This window comes from Triticum urartu, chromosome 4A (genome assembly GCF_056163025.1).
Source record: "Triticum urartu cultivar PI428250 chromosome 4A, HENAU_Tu73, whole genome shotgun sequence".
NCBI lineage: Eukaryota > Viridiplantae > Streptophyta > Magnoliopsida > Poales > Poaceae > Triticum > Triticum urartu.
In genome coordinates this window covers 500,659,670-500,674,587 of record NC_141876.1, presented here as the reverse complement: position 1 = coordinate 500,674,587, position 14,918 = coordinate 500,659,670, and the positions used below count along the sequence as shown (strand labels likewise).

General features: G+C 41.6%; 1 long non-coding RNA gene across 2 annotated transcripts; it reads right to left on the bottom strand.

Moving 5' to 3' along the window:
* Positions 1-590: 590 nt before the first annotated feature.
* Positions 591-3,190, bottom strand: LOC125554030 (uncharacterized). Of its 2 annotated transcripts, none has more exons than XR_007304297.2 (7): positions 2,893-3,190; positions 2,715-2,766; positions 2,505-2,578; positions 2,233-2,404; positions 2,048-2,124; positions 1,011-1,949; positions 591-925 (listed from the first exon to the last, which is right to left on the bottom strand). It is a non-coding gene; the product is annotated as an uncharacterized LOC125554030 (long non-coding RNA). The 2 variants fall into 2 exon arrangements; XR_007304298.2 differs by having other exon boundaries at positions 2,521-2,578.
* Positions 3,191-14,918: the final 11,728 nt, after the last annotated feature.

Genomic DNA, 14,918 nt, shown 5'->3' with positions numbered 1-14,918 from the left:
CCGGAGCATTTCATGAGTTGTTTTCATTTCTTTCCTCTGGAGCCCATCATTTCAGAAGAATTATTCATTCCAGTCTTCACCTCTCATTCTCAGAATCTTACCGGTGCATCATTCAAATATTCTCTAAGCAGCTTGTGATCTATTCGTTCTCTTGTATCAAATTCTCTCTTGTATCTTCGTTCATTTCCTAATTCTTCCTGGTGTTTTGCTATCTTTTCTTCATTCGTTTTAAATTCTTACGGTGGTTCGTTCAAGATTTATCTTCCTTCGTTATCATATCAACTAGATCATGATTGGCGCGCGTTGCTGCGCCCGTCTCTTTTTTCGATGAACCAATATGAGTTCCCATAGAAGGGTCCCAAAGATGGACATAATATTATGTTAAAATTTGACAGCATGAAAATTGGTTTACTACTTGGAATCAACATAATTTAGATCTATCTTTCAACCAACTAAATCTTATAGAAGATCCAAACACTCGGAAAGTAGCCCAGCGCCAAAATTAGGATAATACAGAGTAGTAATACCCTAGTATGGCATACGACATGTACAGCAGAGTAGCAATATGTGCAAACCATGCCAAAATAGAGTAACCAAAACTATAGTTCAGATGCCATAAGATAAAATTTTGCATTGAGTAAACAGGAAGATCCTAGGTAACTAAGTATTTCTAAGTGTACATAACCATGGAACCAAGCTGTTAGTTGATATCTTTTCTTGTTATGTAAGATCCACAAGAAGATATTGCAATCATCACACAAAGTACATGGTATGATCAAACAAGAAAGAAAGCTCCTTATAACCTCCAAAACCTAAGATGACATAAGTAGTAGAGAGGTGACTTGCTGGTTACTGCAACTGGGCATTTTGTTTTCATAATACTTAGCATCACACTGTGAACCCTATGGCACCAAAGCTTGAAAGGCTACATCATATGTAAGCAGAATAATAGAAGTTAAGCAGTATTTTTAGAAAACAAAATTATAAGGGGTGGAGGTGCTGGTTGTGACCTGAGGAATCAAATCTCTCCTTGTATATTCTCCAGTACCATGCCCAACTCCCAATTAAATAACACACAAGTAGAGTTGATGGTTAGCGTATAAAGAAATCAAAGCAATAGGCATTCCATTGTATAATAAGGTGCCGTTAGATGTGAACGACCATGATACGTAGCTGATTAGGCAGAAGGGTAATACAGAAGGAATCAATTTCAGTTGATTATTATGTACATGAATAGCAGGTAAGCATTATCTTTGGTAACCAGATAACCTATAAGGGCATTTGTATTCTCTTCGCTGAGAGACAACTGTATTCGGCTGTGGCATCACGCAATGGTCCTGAATTAAGCATTCATGTTATTTTTATCTAATATGGGCCGACCGATTTCATTTACATGTTGCACCATGCATTTAAGGAAAAAATGTCGACATAATTATTTGGCTTTCCTCATGTATGTATAAAGAAATTGTCCACATAATTATTTGGCTTTCCAAATGTATAGATAAAGAAATTGTCCACATAATAATTCAACTTCCCTCATTTATGGATAAAGAAATTTTCCACATAATTATTTGGCTTTCCTCATGTATGGATAAAGAAATTGTCCACATAATTATTCGGCTTTCCTCATGTATGGATAAAATAAGAAGATGTTGAGGCTTCACACCCTTCTAGAACAGCATGGTAACACTTTTTGCGCTTTTTTGTACAACTCTAAGTAATCTGTCCAACAACAGTAAATATCCTAACTTAGAAACATGTAATCTAAGTAGTCATACACTATACAAAAAATGGATGGTAAAAGATAAGGTCTAGCAGTGCACCTGAAGTAATTACCTGCACTAGAAACCATTGGAGATATGAGCTGAGAATTCCTGAAATAAAAAATGCGACATCCAGTCTCCAAGATCCGCCTGAATCAATTGAGCATAAGCTAGTATGAACAACACCTATACAAATTTTTGATTGAGAGGAAATTAGCACAATGTAATCTTGTGGTGGAAGGAATCATTATATGAATGGGGAAAAATGAAGATTATAGGGGAACCTAGCAGAGCACCATGTTGATGGATGTTTTGTCGCCGGATTGAAAAAGGTTAGGGAGGAAGCATATATACACGGCAGCTGAAGGATGGGAAAACAGAGAGACAGACATCCATTAATCAATGCTGGCGAGAGAGAGACATCATCCAACATGAATGCCTGAAGAGAAACTGAAGAGTAATTGTTTGCCTTCAATTCCTGGCGGAACAGTTTCGCTCACGAACAGACGAACAACGAGACGAGATTGGCATGAACGTGAATTGGTGTGCGGTCCGGAGGCCTGAATCATTCCAATCCCGCAGAGCCGTACGCTGTATCGCCTGGGCTAGGTCGCCATCTTCGCTGACATCTCCAGCGCCTCCTATTAGCTCGCATTCAGAGAAAAAATAGAGATGATGATGGGTTTGACTGAAAGATGGAGCACTGGGGTTCTGAAATTTTTGTCCGCAAAATGTGTGTACCTGTGTGCCAACCTACCTCTTGTTTTCTAAATCAACCTTGTTGCCCACTAACACCATCACCAAACCTGGGTTCCCTGTTTGGACATGTGCATATATAAAAATCTAAGCACTGACATACAGATGACTTCCACCGACAAAAGGCAGAGTGTTCTTTGGATCCAACTGAAGCAGTGCGACAAGATGGAAGTACAGAAACATGTTCAGTCATACCTAGTCTTTAAAGCTCGTCAACCCACCTCTTCGTTGCTTGGATGTAAGAGTCCTGACGCCCACACAGAAAAAATCGAACAGATTAACATCAACAGAAAGCAGGCGATCAACTCATCCGTCACATATTTAGAGAAGATCGCTAAACAAAGTACCGAGGAGAAGAGAAGATCTCTCTCACCGTGCTAGTGATGTCGTAGACTACTATGGCGGCGGCGCCACGACGGAGCATGGGGCGAGGTTGTGGTAGCGCTACTAGCCGGTCCAACAGTCCAACCCTCGCTCACGTACTGGACTGCATCGGCTGGACCTGAATCCCGCTCCTCCGACTGATCCCAGCGCACGCATCGACTTCCTCGATCCCGCACCTGCGATGGATCCAGTCGAGCGACGCACACCGGCCGCTCCTCTGTCGCTCCGGATCCTACGCCTCGCAAGCCTAGCAGACCTCCTTTTAGCGCTGGAAATGGCCTGGCGGCTGGCGGATGGCCCAATGCACCACATGCGTCCGTTTTGGCCCGTGGAGTAGCAGCCCACAGGACAGCTGAGCCAGATTAGCCACACCGCGAAACAGATTGCTTTTCACATTAAATCTGACGGCCAGGAACTTCAAGATCAATAAAATGGACAGCTGAAAATCCAAATCGCTGTGAGGGCAGGGATTAGGTGCGGTTATACTGTCCTTAATTCATACATTCTTTCCAAATCCTACCGGTGGTTCGTTGAAGACCTTCCTCAAGTTTGGCTATATCTTTTAAATCTTTTCAAGAAGAATAAGTAGTATGCCAAATCTGTTGCTTGTCGTCAATTTAAATTGGTGAAGGATAAGCATAATGTAATTCTTATTCTTGTTTCATCCAAGTGATTAATTCCTTATTCCGGAGGTTCATCAAATTCTCGGTTTCAAATTGTTTCATCTTTCTTTTCCGGAGTTCCAAGTTTTTCCGCATTATCTTGTCGCGAAGCTCCATCTAAATCATCGCAAGGCTTCACCTTGTGTTTTGAACTTCTCTCTCCTTTCGTTTGATCATTCTTTATTACCGGAATTCTTCATGGAGGCTCAACATGGTGGTTCGTCAAGGATTTTTTTCATTCTTCAAATTGTTCTTCAAGTTTTCTCTCGAAGCTAAGATCCTCCAAGATATACTCTGAAATAAACATGGTTTTTAACACATGTCTTGTTTTGAGGAGTCAAGTATTCTTCTTCCTGCATTCCAAAGTGCAATTCTTTCATATCTCATCTTTTGAGGTGGTGTTATGTCATTGTTGACAATTTCCCTTCGTGTTTCATGTTTCACAAGTTTTCAAGAGTGACATATCTTAAACCCATCATTTTCAATTCATTCATGACATCTTTTCTATCATATCAATCTCGTCGTTGGAGTTATCTTGGGTTATATTTCACCTAAAGCTTGCCCTAAGGATTGTTACTATTTATGGTGCTTATAAATGAACCAAGTTCTTCATTTATCCTCCCAGTGATATAAGTTTTATTTCATCTCCTCGTCGATTTAAAGCAAGCAATTGTTTTCCGTTTGTGGCAGGATTTCACCTCAAGTTCTTGATATATTTTCCATAAGCCCTCAACAAGCTTGTTCTTTTCGTTGTTGATTTCCCAACAACTCCGTTCAATCCTTCTTTTTAAGGATGCTTTTCAAATTCTATTGTGGTAGAAGATGTCATTTTCTTCTCAACTTTTTCCTTTCCAACGACCCAACTTCTATTCTTTCATTCCGGAGGCATTGTGATGTTGCTCTTTTCACTCGTCATCTCGGATTGTGAGGACCATGTTCTTTTCGTGCTTACCCACTCAACCGGAGTGTCGTGTCCTCTTTTCAAGTATCCTCTCATCTTGTCAAGATCATGTTCTATTCCTTCCATTTACAGTCGGAGTGTTGTCCAATTTATATCATTCTTATTCCTTCTCTATTTTGTTTTAACCGGAGTGTTGTGTCTATCATTCCTCTTCTTACCGGACTCTCATCCAAGTGCTCCCATTTTGCCAAGCTCATATTCTTTACCTTCCATTTCCAACCGGAGTGTTGTCGTAATTGATCCTTATCATTCCTTCTACATCTCGTTTCAACCGGAGTGCTTCCATGTACTTCTTATCCGTAGCACCCTTTTATTATGTCTTTCAACCTACAAGGTTCAAGTAATGTTCCTCGTTCCTCTTTTCTAACGGAGTGTTTTCAAATTTTTTCATCTTATTTCTATTCTTTCTTTCAATTTGTTCAACCTCACAAGGTTCTTTGGTTTCACTCATTTGTCAAAGAAGCAACTTAGTTTTACCTCTTATCTTCCTCTTCCGTTTTCTCTCCGGTGCCATCTTAGATCTCGGGTCGAGATCCTCTTGTAGTGTTGGAGTGTTGTAACTCCCCAAGACCAGAGCTTCAGATGCCTTCCTTGGTTTTCTGAGTTTCGTCGCGTAATTTGTTTTGTCTGTTGCATTCATCTTTGCATTTGTGCATTGCATCATGTCATCATGCCATCATGTCATTTTTTAACTCAACTAAATAAATGGCATGGATCTTTGATCCATTTAAACCGAGGGAATTCACATGGTGGTTTCTATTTAAAACATATCCTCCTAATATTAGGGAGCTATATTAAACCATTCCATTGGCTTGGGATCACCCACAACACATATGCACAGTTCTTCGAATTTCCTTTTATCCTTCTCAACTTCCCCTTCTTTCTTTGGGGCCTTTTAGTAAAATTGAGTGGCAATTTTACTTTACCCATAAATGTTCCAAATCTGCCCATAAATCACATATATTGTCTAGGGTCACATCCTATAATTTCAACCAATTTGGAGTTCTTTTGAATGGGTTTCGGAATTCAAACTTGCCGAGTTAAATCCAACGCGTGTGGATTTTACTTCCTCTAAAATTCCTCAGGCCATTTTTGTCAAATTCCTCGTATTTTTGTGGCTCCGGAAAAATTTTCCGCGTGCCCAACTCCTTCCCCTAACCTCCCTTTCTTTTCTTTCTTATCTATGTACTGTTTTTTCTTTTTTCTTTTTTTTCTTTTGAGAAGAGAGGTTAAGAGAGAGAGCCCAGCCTTGCATCTGGGCCTCCTGTAGCCGCAGGCCACTTAGGCCCAAGGCCCACTCCCTCCCGAACCCTAGCCTCATCCCCTGCTCGATCCCTTTCTCTCTCTCGTTTCCTCCTCCCGTCGCCTCATGATTCGCACCAGGGAGAGAGCAGCGCTGCTTCTTGTAAGTGCATCTAGTGCCCCTTAGTGATTTTGGTGTATTGAAGACTTATAGGTTAAGGGACTAATGCGTGTGTGAGTGTACACAGGTCTATAAGTCTATGAGGAGTTTGATATTTACAGGAAAAGTCGACCCCTAAAAATGAATATCTTCGACTGAAGATTTTGGTATTTCTGAAGACCTTCATGAAGACTTTGAAAGTGAAGAAATTGGTGTGTCCGTGAAGACTTGATATTCATGCGAGGAATATGAAGCTTGAAGACTTTCATTTTCATAGTTTTGTTTTTCTCTTTCTTGAGTCATAGGAAACACCGTACTGTTAAAGGGGGTCGAGGAAATACTAAGGAAAAATTTCCATGTGATGCTCAACTCAAAATCCTACACCTACCAATCCCTTCGAGTGAAGCCATTGGAAATCTCATACAGTTCAGTCAATTTCTTCAGTGATAGAGACGAAGTTCTTCTGGTCTCTGAGGAATTTGTCCTGACTGAGGAGTTAGGAATTCGACTGTGCGGATTGCCTACACAGTGAGGAACATGATAGCCCTAAGGATTTTGCTACTCGAAATTCCGCCCGTTGTTGTGCTATGTGCCAGCTGTTCCAAAATATCTATCCACCTAACGGTCATATCATTGAAGGGCATTTATGTCTTATCATGTAGGGCTGCTCCCAAGGCTATAAATAGCTGCCCCCATAACCACTAGCTGGTTGGCTGCTCCAAGAGAAGCTGACACTTGTCATTTGAGAGAAACCCATCCTCCGAGGACTTTGAGCGAAAATCATCAAGTGAGGAAAAACCAAAAACCCAAAACCCAAACACCTACAAACCCCAAGTGATTGAGCATCACTGAAGAGATTGATCCTGAGTGGATCCGACGCTTGTTACCTTTGAAGACTGTGCTTCTTCCAGATGGTTAGGCGTCATGGTCTAGAGCATCCAAGAGGAATTGTGGATCGCCGGGTGACCAAGTTTGTGAAGGTTTGGAAGTCGCCAGAAGACTTACCACGAGTGATTGGATGAGGTCTGTGTGACGTTAGTTCAAGGAGAATACGGTGAGGACTGGGTGTCTTGGACTAAGTGTCCTTGACTGGGTGTCCGGGACTGTGTGTCCTCGAGTTTAAATACTCAGCCGCTCCAACCAGACGTACAACTGAGACAGCAGTTGGAACTGGTCTACCAAATCATTGTCTTCACCAAGCTTACTGGTTCTATTTCCTCAACTCTTTCATTTCCTCATAACTGTGCTATATGTTTGTTCATATCTGTGTTTGAAGACTTTGACTGAAGACTTTCTCAATTTCCTCAGTTCAATTTCTTCAGTCTGTTTGTCTTCATCCTGTGTTATCTTGTGATTACGCTTCCTGTACTCTGTGCGTGTCTTCATTTTATCATGATGACTATGCTTGTATTTTGTTATGTTTACCTTTGAGTACTTATTCCACTGCTAGTAGTTCTTCGCTAAGGAATTTCCTCACCGGCAAATTCCTCAGTGAAGAATTTCATAAAGATCGCCTATTCACCCCCCTCTAGTCGATATAATGCACTTTCAATTGGTATCAGAGCAAGGTAATCCCTTGTTCTGTGTGATTTTGGTTTAACCACATGGAGTTTTAGTTATGTCGACCGCAGGTATGATTAAGGTCTTTGCTGGGTGTCCTACCTTCGATGGGACGGACTACCCCTACTGGAAGAATAAGATGCGAATGCATCTTGAAGCAATTGATAACGATCTCTGGTATGTTGTGGAAAATGGTGTTTCCTCAATCACACCTTCTCTGAATGCTGCTGATGTGAAGAGATTCAAGCAACTTGACTCTCAAGCGAAGAATACCATATGTGGCCATCTGAGCAAAGGACAATATGGCAGAGTGAGTGCTTTGGAAACAGCGAAGCTTATCTGGGATAGGTTGTCTAAAGTGAATGAAGGAGTCTCAACTCAGCGTGACTCTCGAGTTGATGTTCTTCGCAATCTCTTCAACCGCTTCAAAAGACTCGACAATGAAAATGTTCAACAAACCTTCGATCGCCTCACTGACATCTCAAATGAGCTTGAAGCACTTGGTGCCACTGACATCACCGACCATGAGGTGGTGAAGAAATTGCTGAGATCGCTTGATTCTTCATTTGACACTCTGGCATTGATGATACAAGAACGTGCTGATTACAAGTCACTTGATCCCGCTGATATTCTCGAGAGGCTAAATACTCATGAGTTCCAACTTGCTGAAAAGAGAGATCTCTATGGTTCAAGCTATGGCAGAACACGTGCACTGAAGGCCAAGGCAGTATCTGAGTCCGAAGATGAAGACTCTGGTAGCAGCCTTGGTGATCCTGAAGAACTGAGCCATGATCTGGCTCTACTCGTGAAGAAGTTCCAAAAGTTCTCAAGACGTGGTCGCCTTGGAAGATCCTCAAGGAGCAATGATTCTTCATCCAGTGACTACAAGAAGAGGCTCTGTCACAAGTGCAAGAAACCTGGACATTTCATTCAAGATTTTCCTCAGTGGGAAAAGGAATCAAAGAAGAAGAAATACAAGGATTACAGTTCTGATGATGCAAAGAAAAATAAGAAATCCACAAAATCCTCATCATCAAAATCCTCAAAGCCTTCATATCACAAGAAGAGAAGCTCCAAGAAGGCCAGGGCATTCATTGGCAAGGAAATGGACTGTGAGGCTGAATCTGAAGAAAATGAGGAAGAGGAGTCATCTGAGGAGTCCGAATCCGGAGTGGCGAGCCTTGCTCTCGCCACTGCATTCGTCAGCAAGTCTATCTTTAACATTGAGGAAAATGACCTCACCAACAAGGATGATGAAGGGGATGATGACTACGCTCCCACCTATTGCTTCATGGCAAAGGGTGCCAAGGTACTCAAATATACCTCCTCTGAATCAAGTGAGAATGAATCTGATGAAAACCTTAAGCCCAGCTATTCTAAACTTGCTAAGATTGCTATAAAACAACAAAGGGCTCTAGAAAAGGTTCAAAACATGCTAAATAAAAGTGATGATATGTTGGGTGAAGAAATGGATCGCACTGAAACTTTGACTGAAAATCTTCAGAGACTTCAGTCTAAGCTTGACAAACTTCAAAGTCATCATAACACTCTCTTATCGGATCATGAGAAGCTTTCTTATGAATTTCTTCAAAGAAAGCAAGACCTTGAGAAGCTAAGAGTAAGTTATGAAGATCTTCAGAAGGAGCGCGATTCATTACTTGCTCAACAAATCAGCGCATCTCAGGAAGAATTTGTTCCTCCATGCTTGAAGTGCATTGAACATGAATCTGCTAATTCTTCACCTGAATGTTCAAATGCTGCTAATGTTTCAAATTCTTCACATGCCTCTGCTATCACTAATTCCTCATCTGAGGACATTGCTAGTATCACTGACAATGCAGGGCTGAAGGAATTGTACACGACAGGCATGTACAAAAGCCTCAAAGGGCATCAGGCTCTTTGTGATGTGCTTAAAGGGCAAATCCTCAACAGGAACCCTAGGAAAGAGGGTATCGCCTTTGAGAGGAAACTCAATGCTGATGGTACATATTGGAAGCCTGAGAAGTACCCCAAAACTACATGGGTTGCTGCAAAGGGACCTCCAGTTGATCCATCTAACTTATCTGGATTTGCATGTGAATCTCCTCATTCTGATGATGAGTCAATTGACTCCAACTATAAGCTATTCAAAAATCAGAATGGTGAAGTATTTGCTAGATATGTTGGCACTAACTACAGGAACGGCTCCCCTGTGAAGAAAATCTGGGTTCCCAAAAGATGCCTTGAAAATCTTCAGGTGAATGTCATCATGACGCCACCTGTGAAGAATAGGAACCCCAAATCAAATTCTTCATATTGACCAAATTCTTCATATGGATCAAAGTCCTCATATGAACATCATCGTGCTAACCCGTCTGTTTCGCAGGGAAGATCTAAGGATTATGGCTATGTGCATTATTCTTCAAATCATTATGTCCATAAGTCCTCGAAGAATTTCTCTTCTTACTCTTATGCTTACTCTAACCCCTCTTATGTGAAACGAAATGGACTGGCTTCTATGCCATCCTTCTCGTATGGAGCTCGCAGAATGATGAACTCTTTGCCGCCCCTTCAGATGTGGGTGGTGAAGAAAAAGAACTAATCTCTTCTGCAGGGTCAGGTCTCCAGACGCACGTAATCGTCTGAAGAATTTGCTGGAGACCTAAGCATGCCTGAAAGGACGCAAGCTAATCATGAAGAAATGAACTTTCATTTCTCACGTCCTCATATTGCTTTATCAGTTCTTTTACTTGATGAAATTGATCTGATGAATTGATGTCATATTCTTCACTGGTGAAGTATATGAGTTTGTAAGCTGCACTAATTCATCTGCAGGATGATCAACCCATAGCCACTGAGTGGGTCCTCGATAGTGGATGTACAAACCACATGACTGGTGACAAGAATCTATTGATGGATGCTCCATTATCACCGTCACATCTGAAGCATATCATCTTTGCTGACAAAGGCAAAAGTCAGGTATTGGGTCTAGGTAAGGTTGCGATTACAAAGGATCGACACATGGAAAAAGTCATGCTTGTTGAGTCCTTAGGATACAACCTTATGTCTGTCTCAATGCTTTGTGATCTTGATATGGTTGTTGTCTTTGGCAAGTACCGTTGTGTTGTGGTTATGGAAGCTGACAATTCCAAAGTCTTCAAAGGCTTTAGGAGAGGAGACCTGTATATTGTTGACTTCTCTACAGGACCACAACCAGCCGTGTGCTTACTTGCAAAAGCTTCAGAAGGCTGGCTCTGGCATCGACGACTTGGTCATGCAGGCATGAGGAATTTGCACACGCTTGCAAAGAAGAAGCATGTCATTGGCATCGAGAATGTCAAATTTATCAAGGATCACCTATGCGGAGCCTGTGAAGCTGGGAAGATGACCAAGGCCAAGCATCCAGCGAAGACTATCATGACCACCACTCGCCCATTTGAATTGCTTCACATGGATCTCTTTGGTCCTAATCATTATTCTTCTATCTCAAATGAAGCATCTCAATATGGCTTTGTTATTGTTGATGATTATTCTCGTTACACATGGGTACACCTTGTTACTTACAAACATGAAGTGCAGGAAGTCTTCAAACGATTTTCCTCGAGGGCTTCAACCAACTTTGGTGTGAAGATCAAGCACATCAGAAGTGACAATGGCACTGAGTTCAAGAATTCTGGTCTCGATGACTATCTTGATGAACTTGGTATTACTCATGAGTTATCTGCTCCTTACACCCCTTAGCAGAACGGCGTCGTGGAGCGCAAGAACAGGACTCTTGCTGAGATGGCTCGCACTATGCTTGATGAATACAAAACGCCTCGTCGTTTCTGGACTGAGGCAATTGATACCGCGTGCCACATCATCAACAGAGTATATCTTCACAAATTCTTCAAAAAGACTGCCTATGAACTCCTCACTGATAAGAAACCCAATGTAAGTTATTTCAAAGTCTTCGATGCTAAATGTTGGATTAGAGATCCTCATCATAACTCAAAATTTGCACCGAAAGCACATGAAGGTTTTATGCTTGGTTATGGAAAGGACTCGCACACCTACAGAGTCTTCAACAACGTTCTTCACAAAGTTGTTGAAACTATAGATGTGCGGTTCGATGAAACTAATGGCTCGCAAAGAGAGCACCTACCTACTGTGATAGATGAACCAGCACCTGAGGAAACTATCAAGTTCAAGGCTACTGAGGATGTCATTCCTACTAAAGAATCTGCTGAAGAATTCATTCCAGAACATGAAGAACATCGAGCTAATGCACCTGAAGAAAATGGTGCTGAAGAAAATGCTGATCAAACTCTTCAACGACAACCAGCTCATCCTCGCATTGCAAAAGAAGTGCAAGTTGAAAAGATCATCAATGACATCAAAGCGCCAGGTCCTCTCACACGCTCAAAAGCTTCACATTTGTCTAACTTTTGTGGGCAGTATGCTTTTTTCTCTATTACAGAGCCCACTTAGATGAAGCATTTCTGGAGCCTGAGTGGATTCAGGCCATGCAAGAAGAATTACATCAGTTCGAGCTCAACAATGTCTGGGAACTGGTCAAACGTCCAGATCCTCTCAAGCACAATATCATTGGCACAAAGTGGATCTACCGCAACAAGCAAGATGAAAATGGCCTTGTTGTGAGGAATAAGGCACGGCTTGTAGCTCAAGGCTACACACAGGTTGAAGGAATTGATTTCGATGAAACTTTTGCACCTGTTGCTAGACTTGAGGCTATTCACATATTACTTGCTTATGCTAACCATCATGATATCACTCTATATCAAATGGATGTGAAAAGTGCATTCCTCAATGGTAAGCTTGAGGAAGAAGTATATGTTGCTCAACCCCCAGGTTTTGAAGATCCAAAGAATCCCGACAAAGTCTTCAGACTCAACAAGACCCTCTATGGCCTCAAGAAGGCCCCACGGGCTTGGTATGATACTTTGAAGGAACTCTTCATGAAGAAAGGCTTCAAACCCGGTTCACTCGACCCTACTCTTTTCACTAAATTTTATGATGGTGAATTGTTTGTGTGCCAAGTATATGTTGATGATATTATCTTTGGCTGTACTGACCAACGCTATAGTGATGAACTTGCCTATATGATGAGTGAAGAATATCAAATGTCTAGTATGGGAGAGTTGAAATTCTTCTTGGGTCTTCAAATTCGTCAACAACACAATGGCATATTCATATCTCAGGAGAAATACCTCAAGGATGTAGTGAGGAAGTTCGACATGCAAGATTGCAAAGGCGTCAAAATTCCTATGCCCACAAATGGCCATCTGTGCACTGATGAAAATGGTATTGACTTCGATCATAAGGTATACCGCTCCATGATAGGTTCCTTATTATACTTATGTGCATCTAGGCCAGATATAATGCTTAGTGTTTGCATGTGTGCCCGATTTCAAGCTGCACCGAAGGAATCACACCATAAGGCTGTGAAGCATATTCTTCGATATCTAGCTCACACACCAACACTTGAATTATGGTACCCCAAGGGCTCGGCTTTTGATCTTGTTGGATATTCTGACTCTGACTATGCTGGTGATCGTGTGGATCGCAAGTCAACATCTGGTACATGTCATTTCCTCAGACGATCTTTGGTCTGTTGGTCCTCGAAGAAACAGAACTGCGTATCACTATCTACTGCTGAAGCTGAGTACATTGCCGCTGGTTCTTGCTGTGCCCAATTGCTATGGATGAAGCAAACTCTCAAGGACTACGGCGTCAACATGAAGAATGTGCCTCTCTTATGTGATAATGAGAGTGCCATCAAGATTGCTCACAACCCAGTTCAGCACTCGAAGACAAAGCACATTCAGATTCGTCATCATTTTCTTCATGATCATGTGTTGAAGGGCGACATTTCTATTGATCATGTGAAGACTGAAGAACAGCTAGCCGATATCTTCACAAAGCCCTTGGATGAGAAGAGATTTAGCCAGTTGCGGTGTGAGCTAAATATCCTAGAATCTTCGAATGTTCTTTGAAAAGGACACTCATCCTAACACTTATGCAAAATTGATGACTTAGATGTGCAACACATGAAGAAACGTTTTACTTCAATCAATGAAGAATAACACTCTTAGTGTGAAGAAATTAATGAAGAATTCGATTCTCAGAACCCTACGATAATTGTACGCGGTGTCTGAAATCATCATTCTTATACGGTGGGTCACGCCACCACCAAAAGTTGAAATTCCTCAAATTATTCATATTCTTCAACTTTGCATAGTCTTCACTGGTTCCGTTGTTTTTCTTCATTGGCTATATATATATGAGTTTATGTCCTCTACAGCATTCACTTATTGCTATTTCTTCAAGTTGGTTTTCTGCTAAGTGAATGTGATCGGACCCTTCCCCTCTATGCTATACTCAACCCAATCTGTTCACAAATTCTTCATGTGCGTTCTATTTGAAACTCGTTCAAAATCCTCACTGTGTCCTTGTCAGCTGAAGAAATTGAGAACGGAACTTTAAAACTAATCTTATCCAAATTTTCGGCTTTGCCGCTCAAATCATTCCGCATCCCACAATAAATTTTTTAATTCACCCACGATCTTACACGATCTCCACTACACAGTACGTGGGTGACACATGTCATGCGAAGGAAAAGGGTCAGGGGCATGTTCGTCCCAAATCTTCGGGCGAACAGTTTTTCACTGCTACTATAAATACCCCCTCATCCCTTCCTCACTTCCTTTACTCCGCTCGATCTCTCTCTCCCACTCGAGCTTCCCAAACCCTAGCGCCACCGCTACTCCATCATCACCGGTGAGGAAGAGCTTCACTGCCTCGACCTTGTCGTCGTCGTACTTGCGCCGACCACGGAAATCTTCACCTCCGCTGCCGCCATAGATGTCTTCCTCCGCCAAGTTAGGGCGTGGAAGATCTACACCGACGAACTCCACTGTTTCACCTCACTGTTCGTCGTGTTCTTCATTCAGGGTAATTAAAAGTTACTTTTACTGCCCTCTTTGATTCGAAGTTTCTCTATAAAATCTTCAAAGGTGTTTTATTCTTCAATCTTCACACAATAAACACCCCACATGTCATCTGTTCTTGATTCGTTTCTCTAAGCATCATTTTTCTTCAAGATTCCTCAATTGTGTGGATCCTCGATCTATACAACTCTGGAACCTAAGACAAAAAAACGCTTAGTGAAAATCTTCAAGACTCATCTGGTCAAATTCCTCAAACTTGTTCTTTTTGAAAAACCTTCTGAGAACGCATATGACCTCTCCAAATTCCTCGCAACTATACTCTATTCAAAGGTACACATGTCAGCTGTTGAATCACTAGGTTCTCATCAACTTAACTCATTTGCAGCGTTCCTCGAAGAAAAGTTGCATACTTCTTCAGAGAATTCGATTGTTCAAATTCCTCAACTGAAGAAAATGGCTGATGGTAAAAGGCCACAGAAGGGAGGAAAGAGGCGTGAGGTA